The 14,714-nt window shown below is 38.0% G+C and overlaps 1 protein-coding gene across 2 annotated transcripts in view; it reads right to left on the reverse strand.

Annotated features, from left to right (window-relative positions):
- The window catches only part of angpt2b (angiopoietin 2b), a 53,346-nt gene that overhangs the window by 34,209 nt on the left and 4,423 nt on the right, over positions 1–14,714 (reverse strand). The window lies entirely within an intron of this gene.

The following is a 14,714-nucleotide window of genomic DNA, read 5'->3' on the forward strand; positions in this document are numbered from 1 at the left end:
CCCCTCTCTTTGTAGATATCTTTGTGAGACCCATTCACAGCTCACATGTGAAGTGAAAACGGGTATAGCGGAGGGCGGACGTGAAGCTGAGAAAGAGTTTGCACTAAAGCTCTAAATCTCGTTTAGGTTGGCACTGTAGATGCGTCCGAGTTAATGTTTAGTTTCACTTTCGTTTTATTTAATTCGTTTGTTAAGTATTCGTTGATAGTCATAATGCGTTACACCACAACATTTAGTTTGGCTAAAAGTATTTATTTAAACATTCGTTAGATGTTATGTGCGCGTGCGCAAATAGTTTAGTATGATTTCTTGCTTGTTATATACAGGATGAACGGAGCGTCCCGTGCGCAGCTCGCGCCCACATGTGCTTTCATAGCGACACAGCGCGCACAGCACTGCTGCCTGTTTACATACGGTACACATGCGAGTTTGTATTACGTTATTTTAAATACGTTTATGAGCGTATAAAAGCATGGATTATTTAATTAGATTTCTTTTACCCGCATTTTTCTGTTCTCTTTCTGTAGCGCGAGTCATAGACAGATTCAGTGTATGTTGCTGTGAGAAGAGAAGGTTCACACAGTTCAAGAGAGAGTGATTGACAGCGTGATGCGATCGATTGTTTCCACCCAACAATAGAATATATACAGTTTTAGGTAGTGACATGATGTGTTTATTGAGCTTTAGTTCATTTAACTTTTCTTTACTACAACCTTTTGAAGTCGAATCTCACTATTACATTTTATATTTACAAAAACACTGTAGGTATATTTTAGGAGCTGTTTGATTTGGGGTAAGTTTTACTTTTTGATAATATTTGTTTTTCTGAGGGTCTAGACTACATGCAGCTACTATCACTTGACGCAAAAAACAGCGGTGGATGACATTATGGATATATCGTCATTTTTATCGTTATCGCAAGAAATACCAGGAATTATCGAGATAAAGTTTTAGGGCCATATCGCCCATCCCTAGTGGGCTGAAAAGTTAGTTGAAATTATAAAAAAGCTTTATTTGATTAAAAAAACATTTCTGTTTGGTTGAATAAAAGTAATGTTTTATATAACTTAATAACTGTCATTTTTATCTAATTTTATTAGAACTTTTAATATGTCAAACTCAAAGTCACTTTGGTTAAGCCACTTAAAGGTACGGTAGGCCTACGTGTGTGTGTGTATAAGATCAGGATGGCACCACCTCAGCCTCATTTTGAGCCAGGAAAAACCCTGTTGTTTTTGATTGATGTTTTGACTTGTATCTTATTTTCTAAGTAAAAAATGGATTAGTTCAATTCTTTTCGGGCTATCAACATCTGAGGTGTGCCTGGCTCGGAGACACTACTAGACCTGTTCATTGATATTGCATGGAAAGCGAGATTTCTTGCCTTGTGTAAAATATAAAAAGGAACTGAAGCTTTTAAGCATTTTTAAAGCAGAGGTAGACAGTACTTAAGTATTTTTAAGGACACTTAAGTACATTTGTAAGTATCTGGGCCCGGTTGCATAAAGCACCTTAAGTTTTTCCCTTAAGTATGACACTTAAGGGGTGATTTCCCTTTACCAAAGACAATAGGGAAATAACGTAAGTAAAACTTAAGGTATACTTAAGGACACACTTAAGGGAAAATTACACTTAAGGTGCTTTATGCAATCGGGCCCTGTACTTTATTATAGCGTGTTTTACTTTGGAGATATTTACTTTACTAGATTATAAAGTATATATGTATCATACTTTTTAGTCCACTTCTATTCATAAATACATGTAAAAAAAATCTTAACTTCATTATATATGCACCCAAGGACATAAAAAACTCTGGCACTTTTGTATTTTTACTAAAAAAAAATGTACTTGAGTGAAAGTAAGAAAGTAATAGATTTTTAACGTCTTTTAATGAATATTTTCATGAAATTTAGTGGAGTAAAATATAAGCTCCATAATGTATAGTAAAGTAAAATGTATCCAAATTCCAAAGTAAAACCACATCAGCACAGATTAGAGATGCACTATACTAAATTTCTTCACCAATACCGATAGCCGATTATTCAGAGTGATATCTGCCTATACAGATTCTGAAGATTAAATTTACTTTCTGAATGTTATTACTTCATATAATGACTATTAATGTTGAACATAAACTGGTGACGTTTCTTAACATTTTCTATATACAGAGCACAAATTTATTGCATTTTCCTGTCCTCTTTTGATTGACAGAATATATTGGCTGTTTTACTATCGGCCGATAGCCCAAAGTGTGAAAATTTGCTTTTCAACTGATACTAATTATTGGCTGATATATCGGTGCATCTCTAGTATAGACACTTGAAAATGTACTTGAGTAGAGTTAAAATACTTAAAGAGCAGGTTTAAAGGTTTTTGTAAGTGTCCTAATGTTGTATTAGAGTCCCCAACAACATGTTCAAATGCATCAAAGGTAAAAAATCGGTGCTATTTTCTTAAAATAAGCATTTAGTATCTATCCATTTCTCAAAGATCCCTAAACGATTCCTCCGAAGCTGTTCAAATGTTCCGCTTCTCTAAGCTCCTCCCTACCGCGAGTCCAGTGTGCTCCGATTGGCCAACTGGCCCAATCAGTTGTGATTGGTCTTTCTTCATACACTGCGTGTCAGAAACGAAACGCTCATTACCACAGTTCTTATCTCAGGAAGGTTTTTGTAAACAAAGACGCTGTGTGTAAAAATGGCATCAGTATTACCATATCACAAGTTTTTATCTTCATAAACTTATCTTCATAAACCATTCAGACTATTGTTTTCTGTTGATCTTTTTTCGTCATAGCTGTGGGAGAACAACAACGGCTCTATCCAAAAGTTGATCATTACTTTGATTATACAGAGAGGAGTAACGGAGCAAGTTAGCGAGAGCTTCCAAACATAATGCACACACCTTTACATAATAAAATGATATAGTGCTGTAGTCCGTTTTTAAAATAATGACAAGCAAACCGTTTTGTTTGAAGGGGATCGTGACCACAGCTAAACTTTGCACACTTGACAAAACCATAATGTGAGACACGTTAGCAAAGTTCTACCGTGACTAAACGATAAAGGGATACAGTTTGTACAATACTACGACATGTAGAACGACAACAGTCTACAATAACCGCCACATTATTAGGTAAGAGTTGGATTATTAAAACTGTAACACTGTTAATTTATACGTTGTTTACCTGGAAACCTACAGCTGTACTAAATATACAACACGGATTAGCACAATTACTTTAACGTATATTGTAAGCACTCAATTTAACATGTACACATAACGTATTTATCATACTTACAGCTTGTGGTTCTGATACGCTTGTTAGTCCAAATAAAGTTGGTATTGACTTATCTTTAAGGGTCTAGCTGCTGGCAAATCCCTCGTTGAACTCGCCAAAATTTGAGAAGCAGTTGTCGGTAAAATGACGAGCACATTACACAAGGTTGGAATTGTACTGCAGTGGTATCGTGGGAAAAAAATGTAACCACTGATCCCTCACATCGTCATCCTTTGGCAGCGAAAACAAAGTACATTTGCTTTCACAGCACAAAACACAGCGTCCCCTCGACATGTTGTATACGCAATACTATCTGAAGTGCTAGTGGGCAGGTCAGAGTGTTCCTGTTTCACGGGAAGGCGGGGATTGTGCTGATGCATTACACTGTGACGTATCGATGTTACACTCAAAAGATTCGAAAGCATTAACGATTTGTTTGGGCGGTTCGGAGTCGACTCCTTACTTTGGAAGCCAATATCTTAATTTATCATGGACTTTTTGTAATAACAACTTTGCAGATCGTCAAAATTGAAGGAAAGCTACGTTTCACACTGAAATGCCGGTAATTTTAGGAGATTCATGAAACCTGCTCTTTAAGTACTGTCCACCTCTGTTGAAAAAGTACCCAAAAGCACCACAAAAGTATAAACAAAGTAGTTCCAAGTATTTCAAATTCTCTGAAACAATACATTTGAGTTATAAACAGACTGATACAATTTCGTGTCTGCAGCATTAGGTCACTGCGCTGAGCTCGAGAATATAGATCAGTCCCATTTGTGAACAAATCAGTCAGGTCGTTTTTTTAAACAAATCCATCTAGTCATTAAAAAAAAGAAAGATTCGTTCATGAATCAGACGTCATTACTTCTCTCATGAACTCAGTAAGGAATGTAACCTCTGGGAACTTTTGTCTACACTGTTTACAATGGAAAGCGTCTTCTATTTTATTCATCATTCCATCTCTAGTTCCCAATGTCTAGCACAGCTCACCGTTTCAGATTGCGTGTCACAGGTTGGTATGAATAGTACAAACTCTCCGAAACATCTGAGAACTTAAATCTTCCTCCACCATTTCGTTTGCTTCTTCCAGACATGGGATAAAAATAACAGAGTCAATCCTACACACTTAAACTGCTTCCTTTTACACTTTTCCATCCCATTATTCATAAATGGTTCACAGAAAATGGAAGGTAAGTAGCTATAAAAATCCCGAGGGTATATAACGGGATTAAGTTGCCAACACAAGCAGAAATAAATAGTCTATACATGTCTCTTCTTTGACGAGAGCCTGTCTCCACCTCCCTTTCCTTATCTGCATACACGTCTCTATTAACACAACGAACGAAAGTTCATCCGTCTTGCTGAATTCTTTACCGCAGCAGTTAAGTAAGAACAGTCTGTCGGTAATGATGTGATGCCTCACGGATCAGGGCATTCCTAAGAGTGTGTGGGTGATGTTTTGCAACTGTGAAAGCCTTTCTTGTCCCAGCGTCCATCAGAGAACCTGATCAAAGTATGTATAGTGGTGGGAGGGGTCAGGAGAGGTCACCGCTATAGTATTTATTCTGGTAAAAGCTATGATCAATTGTGCAGATGTGTGCGGAGAAACTTCAGAATATGATATGGTTTGTTTGGGTTCAATAGTTCATCATAATAGAACATACGACTGGTGAAAATTGTTTTGTTTTATCTTTCCCGAATTCGCTTACACACTGCGAACCATGTGTTAATGTTTTGCATTGAGAGTAACGGTGAAATGATTATCACACTGTGAGCGCAAATGCCTTGAAAACTCATTCATTTCATTTCCAACAGCGGGATAAACATTTGCTTAAGCCTGATAAATAAAAAAACAACATGATGTGACTGCGTTTCACATATTTGTGAATTCTGTGCAGTACATTTTTTTTTATATTTCACATGTATTATGGACTTTATATTGTCTGGTTTTTAATGGTTCGTGTATAACCAAACAAACCAAATAATAAATTATAAACAGTAAAAAGTTCTCTCTTTTGGTATGTTCCTTTCAATTATTTTTTTTAAAAGTATCGTTAGAATAACTTTGATCCTGTATTTTAAAATTCCAATATTATATATAATTTCTGTAATGCCTGCCAGGTAAACAAGTTAAAGGACCGAATTGTCATTTTTGGGTGGAGTACCCCTTTAAACACTATAAAAGCACTGGGGTACATAAAGTAAGGCATAATGCACAGCCACTCTGTTGCTATCGCAAAATAAATCAGTTTATTTTTGCAATAAAAAACCATCTGGCTGTACATTATCCCACTTATTAGACAGCTAATTTACCCAATGAGTAAACTATTGGAAATATTGATTGGAAATATTTTACCAGCTCATTTACTAGCTCATTTGTGTTTCCATTACCCTTCAAATTGCACAAATTAAAACTGCAAATTGAAAATATGTGCAATAGAAACCCCCAAAACTCCCATGTATCGCAGAAGTTTTTATGCTCAAAGAGGTATTTTTTCAGGCACTTTGATAAAGGAATATTTTGCAAAACTGCCATGCAAACAGTTTTTGTCGCATTAGTCACATGATCATTCTTTTAAGATGGCACGGTATTTCGGGCAGGACATTTGGAAAGATAGAATGTGTAGTATGGAGATTTATTAAGAACAGTGAGTTAGTATAATAATATAGGGAAATATAGACATTTCTATCATGTGTCATCACCCGCCATAAAACCTAAATAAGCTTGCACAAAAATGGCGATAAATAAAATTGACTTTTCAGTAACATAACATTGTTTAATGGAAATGCCATTGCACAATATTTAGAAAATATTGCATGGGTTTTGAGCAAATCTGTAATGGAAAACATGCTATTGATTTAGACCTGCCCATTTTACTAAAGTTAAAAACAAGTGTGACAGCTACTGTAATTCTGGTCCCCCATACCGCATTTATCAATATTAATTTCAAGTATTAATCGGTCAGTATTGATAGATTTCAGTGATACCTTCATCCTAACCAGAAAAAATATTTTCAATTGATTTCAAAATAAATATTACATAAAATCTGTTGTAAATTATATACTTTACAACTAATCTACTACTGAGGCATTTACTGGCTGTCGTGGAGATGCGATTCCTTTCTCAGTAGTTGGAGAAAAAAAGTGTTTCTCTTTCTTGCATCCATGACCTATGTCAAGGTCCATTTTCAATAAATTAAGTTGCATTCTTCAATGGCAAAGTGAAAAAAAAGAAGAGCAGACAAAAGTGGAGGTTTCAGCAGGCTCTCTCAGTTCGTAGTCCACGTCAGAGCAGTGATATGTTTCTGAGCTCCCCAAATGCTCTAAATCAGACGAATTAGTCCTTTTCCAGAGTGACATAAGCCGGCCTCTCTATCAGGACAGAAAGGGCTGGGCTTTTTTCTTGGGCCTGTCAAAATGGCCCAGTCATGTAGGAGAGTGGGGACAGCTTTGTTATTTCAGCGTTGAGTACTGCCTTCAGGGCAATATCAATCGCCTGATAATGTGTTTTTCACTGGATTTGTCACTCTGTAAAGTAGCAGCAAAATGAACCAGCTCTCACTCCATTGAAAGCTGACGGAAAACAGTCAGAAAACAGTCAGAAAACAGTCCTTTTCATTTCAAGAAAGGGATGTCATTGGCTGGGGCCCCTATTTTTGTATAAAACCAATTAAGCACATTCTTTCAACTAGGATGTAACTTAAAGGTGCTGTGTGTAATATACTGTAATAATAATCTATTGACAGAAATTCAATATAATAGACATAACCATGTCTTCAGAGGTGTATAAAGACATTACGTATGAAGCGTTATGTTTTTCTTACCTTAGAATGAGCTATTTCTATCTACATACACGGCAGGTCCTCTTACATGGAATTCACCATGTTGTTTCTACAGTAGCCCTAAACAGACAAAGTGCTCTACAGAGCGTGTTTCGTAAATATGTTATCTCCTTCGGCAAAGAAGTAAAAACGTGACGACATCTTTGTCCTGTGAGAGCCGCCGTAGTGCTTCAAAGGGTAGGGGGGAGGGTGAGCCATTAAAGGTGCATATTTACATGCTTAAGTACATACTAAGTTAAATGTAATTTATTGCATTTAATACTATTTAATGCAAATCAATGGCATTTATTGCCATTTACGTTAAACTCATATGACCTGACCTGACATGAGCTCATAAAAGTGACTAGCTTTAGTCACTGCATTGTTCTCTTATGTCATGACAACGAATGGCATGTTTAGCATCAGTTAAGACGGCAGATATTAATTTACAGAAAAAAAGGGAAATGTTAGCCTAAACTGTAACGTCATGTAACGCCTTTCACCTCTGACCCCAATGAAGTTTCTACACAAACAAGTTCTTACTTCCATGGGGACTGAACAAACACACACAAGGGTTGTGATTTCCAGAGCCAGGGAAATGTCCCCTCTGACAGGTCTTAGCGAGAAAAACCTCTCCAAATCCCTTGTCTGCTTTATGGAACAAATTGTGAAAATGACAGTTTTACGACAAGGTATAAAAATCTTGACACACATAGAGGCAGAGAACTTTGATTCTTCACCAAGAACTGCATTTTCTTAAGTGTGGTTAGGTGATGTAAACACGAGTTCCCGAGATTTAAAAGGGATAAATGCACCTTTATCTGGAGGTTTAGATCACCTAATGGCAAATAGACAGGTTTAATAGCACTAATAAAACAGGATATTACCGAAAAGGGATCCAGATTTTCCAGACATTTATGGTAAACCTCTCTCGCTCTCTTTCTCACTCTTTGTCGCCACTCAAACACATTGTGTTTCTGTTTTTCATTGAAACTACAGTCAAACGGTTTAACTGAGGTCACTGCCAAATATGAGACTCTAATAAAGTTCAAAGCGATGAAGGAAGAAGACAGGGTCGGCGTTGCTGGAACTCGGAGATTTTACTGAAAATAAAATACAAAATACAAGATACAAAAGCGCCACTGTGCATATATTCGACAATCACTCAGAATATTCTTAGACATTCTTAGACACTTAGACGTTCCTGCATGTCCGCCGAGTTTCCAGCCGCTCTCTCTCTCTCCCGTTCGTCTCCTCCAGGTGGCTTTTGAGTCAGATCTCAGTGGTCCCGGCTCAGCTTCTCCCACCTGCACCACCGCCCCCTTTCGCTGACCTCGGTTTCGCCAAGAGACATCCGCACATAAATGCCCCAATAACGTAGAAAGCATTGGCCAATTCGTCCCCAAAATTAGCGGATGCCGGAGGTGCGGGTTAACGGCCACCTCTACGCTATGTTTTACGCTAGGTGTTCACAATGTGCACTTGACCTACTTACACACCGTTCTTCTCCTGCCTCGCCACAACTGCTCTGTAAAAATATGGTTGTTCGCTCCACGTTAAAATCCTAAAAATCCCCATAAATCCCAAAAGCTGCTGGTAAAAAATAGCCTCCGCAAAGCATTTTAAAGTGGTTTCTGAGCAATTAAAGCAATAAGCAAAATGCAATTTAACGTTTGCATGTCATTATGTTTTGGCTGGGTGATCTTAATGTTAATGGCTGTTAGAGTAAATGATGTGGTGTGCTCCGTTCATGTTGTCAGAATGTCAAATTGAATTGTCAGTGCTACTGTTGCTAATCTGTCTGTAAACTGTTTTTATTAGATTAGTTATGTAGGCATAACGGAAGGAGGTAGGCAGTTAAACATAATCACACTTCATGTCATGCTAAGCCTGCAGCATGTTAATCCAGTTTTGATATTTCTCCTGCTGCGGACCTGCAGTGGCCCTGAACGTGTCATGCATGTCACGTATTAGGCGTAATGAACCTTAATGTGGTTCACATGTTGTACGAATCATGTTCACACAGCTTGCTCGTGGTGGTTGGGACATGCACAGCATTTCATAGCTTATGAGAGCCAGCTGTCTCTCTCTTTTTGCTGTGTGTGAATCAGGAAGTTGTAGCCCCCCAATTTAGTAGATTTTACCCTTCATACACAGCGTCCTGGAGTGTGCGTGTCTGTGGGGGATGGCATATATTTGAAACCAGAAGTTGAAGCTAAAAAGTTTATATATAATATACAGTCATACATTTAGTGGTTGTTGATGTTTTTTTTTCAACTTTTTTTACATGTGTGTGTTTAGGGTTATTAAACCAAGCAGACCAACACAGCGTCTAAAAATTCGACATCAACGTTTTGATGAGATTTTGGGTTCTTTATTTATTTATTTTAATTCTACCATAATTTACAGATGTTGGTAGATTTTAAATTAACATTTTAGTTAAGCGCACATAAATACGTAAGGAAATTTACATTTGTATACAACTGGTCAATACTTTCTGAATTATTTATGACTTTATCGTCTTTACTAGCTCATTTAAAGTGGTATAAGTGTAAATATTACACAGTTTCTCAAGAGAAAAATGCTCTTTAAAACAGTTTTGGATTAAGCATAGTATGCCATGATTCAGGGTCAAGGTCCCAGAGGTTTTTTTTGCTAGTCATGTATAATGTTTACCATTTTGCTTGTGTTGAAAACTGCATTCTAGATGTTTCTAATACATTCCACTGGCTGGCATTTCATTTCAAGCATTTTTGCACTTTGACCTCTCATCAGTAGCTTTCTTCCTGACTATGAGAGAAGCGCCTGGTTGTAGTTTGTAAGACCTGCCCTGGACAGGACCACGAAGGGTGGAAACACAGCAGGGGAAGTTTCCCTCAGACCCAAATGTCCAACCCTTAGAGGTGTTGAAATGTTCTTTGATAGGTCTTACAATGAGACTCCTATAAGGTCTCTTTAGAAGCTCAGATACTGGTTTGGATAGTAAAATTGTTGTCCTCCAAGTTCCCATCAATTACAAAATGACTCTGCATATGTAAAATGGCAAGCATAAGAATGATCGGCTTTGTTATAATAATTAGGGCCATATGATTTCCGCGTTGCGGAAAACGCAGACGGGATCGCAGAATTTAGAACTTCTTAATCAGAAAATAGCACTGAACAGCTAATCAAAAATCTATTTGTGCTTTAAATAACACCAGTAGTGTAAATATGTAATATGCCTGTTCTGCGTGTCTCTGAATGAATGATTCGAGCGGTATCCTGTACTGCACGCATGACATTTCTGTCTACAGCATCTCACTATATGGGTATGCAAACACATCTCCAGAGCTACTCTGACAGTTTATTTCATAAGCATTTCACTGCTTCATTTGAGTAAAGCTCCTGTCAAACATGCACTAAAAAGGTCTTTCTGACAACCCGTCAAAATTAAGTCCAGTTAACTTAAATTAACTATGACACACCCACAGGAATAAACTATAGTATATTATATTCGGCCAAGGAAATCATTTTTTTGTGCCACGAAAAGTGAGATATTTGTCATTCAAATGTAGTGAAGTACAGTAAAAAGTAAACAGAAAAAGTAATACTTTAGTACAAATACTCAAAAAGTGTACTTAAGTACAGTTCTCAAGTAAATGTACTTCGTTACCCACCTCTGAACTAAATAAACCACCAAATCAGGGTATTTAGCCTATTATGTACTTTGCAAAGTGCAAACGCCACAAATTGGGTTTTACTAATATAATCTTTAATTTTGTCATTTAAAACACCTCTCCCCTTTAAACTTTAAAACTGCGCAGCTTGAAGAGATGCATGCAAAACACGTCTGACTTTAAAACTGCGCACCTCGCGCTGCACGGAGAGACACGTCTGACTTTAAAACTGCGCACCTCGCGCTGCACGGAGAGACGCATGCACCGAGAGACACGTCTGACTTTAAAACTGCGCAACATGTGCTGCACGGAGAGACACACCAGACTTTAAAACTGCGCACCTCGCGCTGCACGGAGAGACGCATGCACCGAGAGACACGTCTGACTTTAAAAAAGCACAACTTGTGCCGCACGGAGAGACGTATCCACGGAGAGACACGTGTGACTTTTAAACTGCGCAGCACAGAGAGACACGTGTGACTTTTAAACTGCGCACCTCGCGCAGCACAGAGAGACACGTGTGACTTTTAAACTGCGCAGCACAGAGAGACACGTGTGACTTTTAAACTGCGCATCTCGCGCTGCACGAAGAGACGCATCCACGGAGAGACACGTCTGACTTTAAAACTGCGCAGCTCATGCTGCACGGAGAGACACATCTAAAACTGTAATTTTAAAAGAGAAGAAGATGCGCTTGATTTATAACTGCGCAGCTCGCATGTGACGTCACATACCAACTCAGTTGACAACGAATTTCATTATCAATTATTATCGATTTTATCGATTAGTTGTTGCAGCCCTAGTCCTTTCCCTCCCTTAATATAAGTCTCTGGCTAATAGATTGTAAGGAAAAACCAATGCATCAAGAAATAAAAAAAACTCCAATTGCTCTGAGTATAACTGTATATCTCACACACGAAATTCTATAAATTGTAATCAACTGCATCATCTAGATTATTAATTTTTTACCATACAGTCAATTAGCAAAACAGCTCTTAGGCACTGCCGTCTTTTTGAGGGAATAAAAAACAGGTGTTCTGTAACAAAATGGAGGCAGTAAAATAAGAATTATATACTCAATAAAACACAAGTCCAAACACAGATGGCAGGGACAGTCCAAAAACTAAAATGTAAAACTAAAAGCCATTTCACTCACTATGGGACCCCCAATTGTGTTCTTATTTTTGACATGCAATAGGTTTTGAATGCAAGTCTAAATTGGTACCAATTTAAAGAGTAAATATTACAATGTCTTTAAAATTACATTTCATGTGTGAATGCAAGCAGTCTGCCAAGTTGTAAAGCCAAAAGTGAATGAATAACAAAGTTATTGGCTTGGGAAAAAGGAGTCGACTCTGAATCACGCGAACGAGTCATATGTCTTTCTAATATCACTCAGTGTAACTATCCATTTGTGACACTGCACGCTGTAGACCAATCACAGCAGACCAGACCATCTGACCAATTAGATTAGAGTGGTCTGACAGAAAGGAGGGGATTAGACAGATGAATCGCCGAACAAATCATTTGAGAGTCAGTCAAGAAGTAAGGTAATAATAACTGCTAGAAAATGAGTGTTTTTACACCGTGTATGTACCAGGTGCGCAGATAGCACTAGGACGGGGGAACATGGCCCCCTCAGATCCCGATCCATCCCCCTCACTTTCCCTACGAAAGCGACAAACATTGGTAAAACTGAGGATCAATCGGGATTTCCGCTATGTAAAGTTAAATTAGCCTAAGTAGTGGCGGACAGGGCCACTGCTCCTTAATTATTTTGCAGTCACTGCTTCAGAACCGGGTCAGCCACCGACATTTACGTTCTCTGTGTGCTGCTGGCTGCTAGCCTGCTAAGACTCCTGACTCCGCCCCCCGGGGGTCCTACGACAAGCTGTTAACTGCCTCAATTGTGCCTGTAGTAGCGGTAACCATAGTGGTAAAATGCCATCGTCGATGACTGAGCTGGTGATTTTTCTGGACTGAAAAAATGGACTGCATAACTGCTACATACGAGCAACGAAGAGACAAAAAACAATCACCTCGTTTTTCAAAAACCAAACAATGTAAGTGTCCTATGCCTGTTGACTTTTCCCAGATGTGGCAGATAAGTTTTGTTATATAATTGTATAGCTAGTCTTTTGCACTTAGCAAACACAGCAAAACGCAGAGAGCATGACTATGCAATTAGGTGAGTGGGCCGAGGCAAATAGCGAATTAACACAAAAAGAATGGATAAATCTAACAATTTATTGTCAGGAAATAATGATTTATCTGGACTTGCAATACTAAATTAGGGTCCTGGCATAACATTATTATCTAACCCAATGTGCTCTATAAGTTGACTGAGGTAAATTGACTGATTTATGTTTAAATAAAACATATTTTGCAGAAGGCATGAATTTTTGAAGGGTGATAAGCATACTAGACAAATAACCGTTTGATCATTCATTGCTAGTGTTGATAGGTAGGCCTTTGTTCGTTGTTGTTTATCCATGAGTTCAAATAAGAATCCTCTAATGGCTTTTGTTCATTGTTGTTTATCCATTATTTCAAATAAGAATCCTCCAATGGCTTTTTAGTGCAAACCATTGGCCCAACTTACACAAAGTAAATACTAGAGCATTAGTTAAAGCCCAAATTACGCAAAATAACTAACTGAGTTGAAATCATTTGCTGACAGCTTGGTCCCCCCCAGTTAAAAAATCCCATCTGCACCCCTGGTATGTACGTAAACCTGTTGTTGGACACTCCATAAAACCAAAGTAGGACCTTAAAAATCACAAAATATTTACTCTTTAAAATATCTCAGTTGACTTTCAAAGGTTGAAGGAGCCTTCCACTGTTAACATTCCTGTGATGTTTTGTGGATAAGAATACTACGATCACGGCAGTGACATACGCTACATATCAGCAACTCTCTGCAAAATCTCTGCGAGACCGGCATGAATTCTGAGGAACGTGATGTTCCCAGTGAATTATCGTTTTAATGTACCTTTTGGAGCAAAGAGCCCATTCCTCAAGTAGGCTGTGAAACCTCACCAGACGATATCATCTGGCACAGAGAGAGGGGGGAAAATGAGTGAGAAATCATTTAGACAGATTGATGATGATGAAAGAAGAGCAGATCTCTCTAATTGTAATAAGTGGGTGTTATTACATCCCAAAGAAGCATGCCCTGCTGTTTTAATGGTTTGGACCAGGGATCAGGAAAAAAGGAAATCTTTGGGCTAAGCTGCTGTACAACGGATGTCAGTAATACACAAAGTTAGTCAAGTGCTGTTCATTATCATCAGCTTGTACGGCATCATAAATAATACACCCTACAGCCAATTCATTTAGGTGTTTCTTGCCAGAGCATATTTCATGGTAGGGCATTAGGACGGATATTGCACAGAAATAGACAAAGCCATGATTTTAATACGCTCAAAATGAGTCAGTTTATTCCAACAGCAAGTATATTGGATGTGTTGTTGATATCTGTAAAATATAAAAAAGAACACCCAATTTAATATCATGTTTGCTTCTGTTTAATAAGGGCACTGTAAGTAAAGAAAGAATGCAGACAAAATGCATTTGTTACCTGAAAAAAGTTTCCCTCATTATCTATTCTACTTTTCATGCTTTGTAAGTTTGGTAAAAAAATGCTTCAGAATGAGGCTAATGACTCAAACTCAAAAGTGACAAGACCAATTTACTTTCCTCTGCCGTCAACATACAACCTTGTCCCCGTGGCACTCATTAGGGTCAAACATATTTAGAGGTCAGGGGTCTCCACGCACTCAACATTTTTTGTTTTTTCAATGCACACTACTCAGTCAGGATTCACAAGGCAAAATGCAGAAGCTGATTAGATGTTTGTCTTGTAATAATAACAGGGACAAAAAATTGCTCATTTTAGTACCAATGGGAGAATTCAACCCAAAGTTCAATCCATCTTGTGAGCTGACAAATGCAACAAAA

Source organism: Triplophysa rosa, linkage group LG16, assembly GCF_024868665.1.
Source record: "Triplophysa rosa linkage group LG16, Trosa_1v2, whole genome shotgun sequence".
NCBI lineage: Eukaryota > Metazoa > Chordata > Actinopteri > Cypriniformes > Nemacheilidae > Triplophysa > Triplophysa rosa.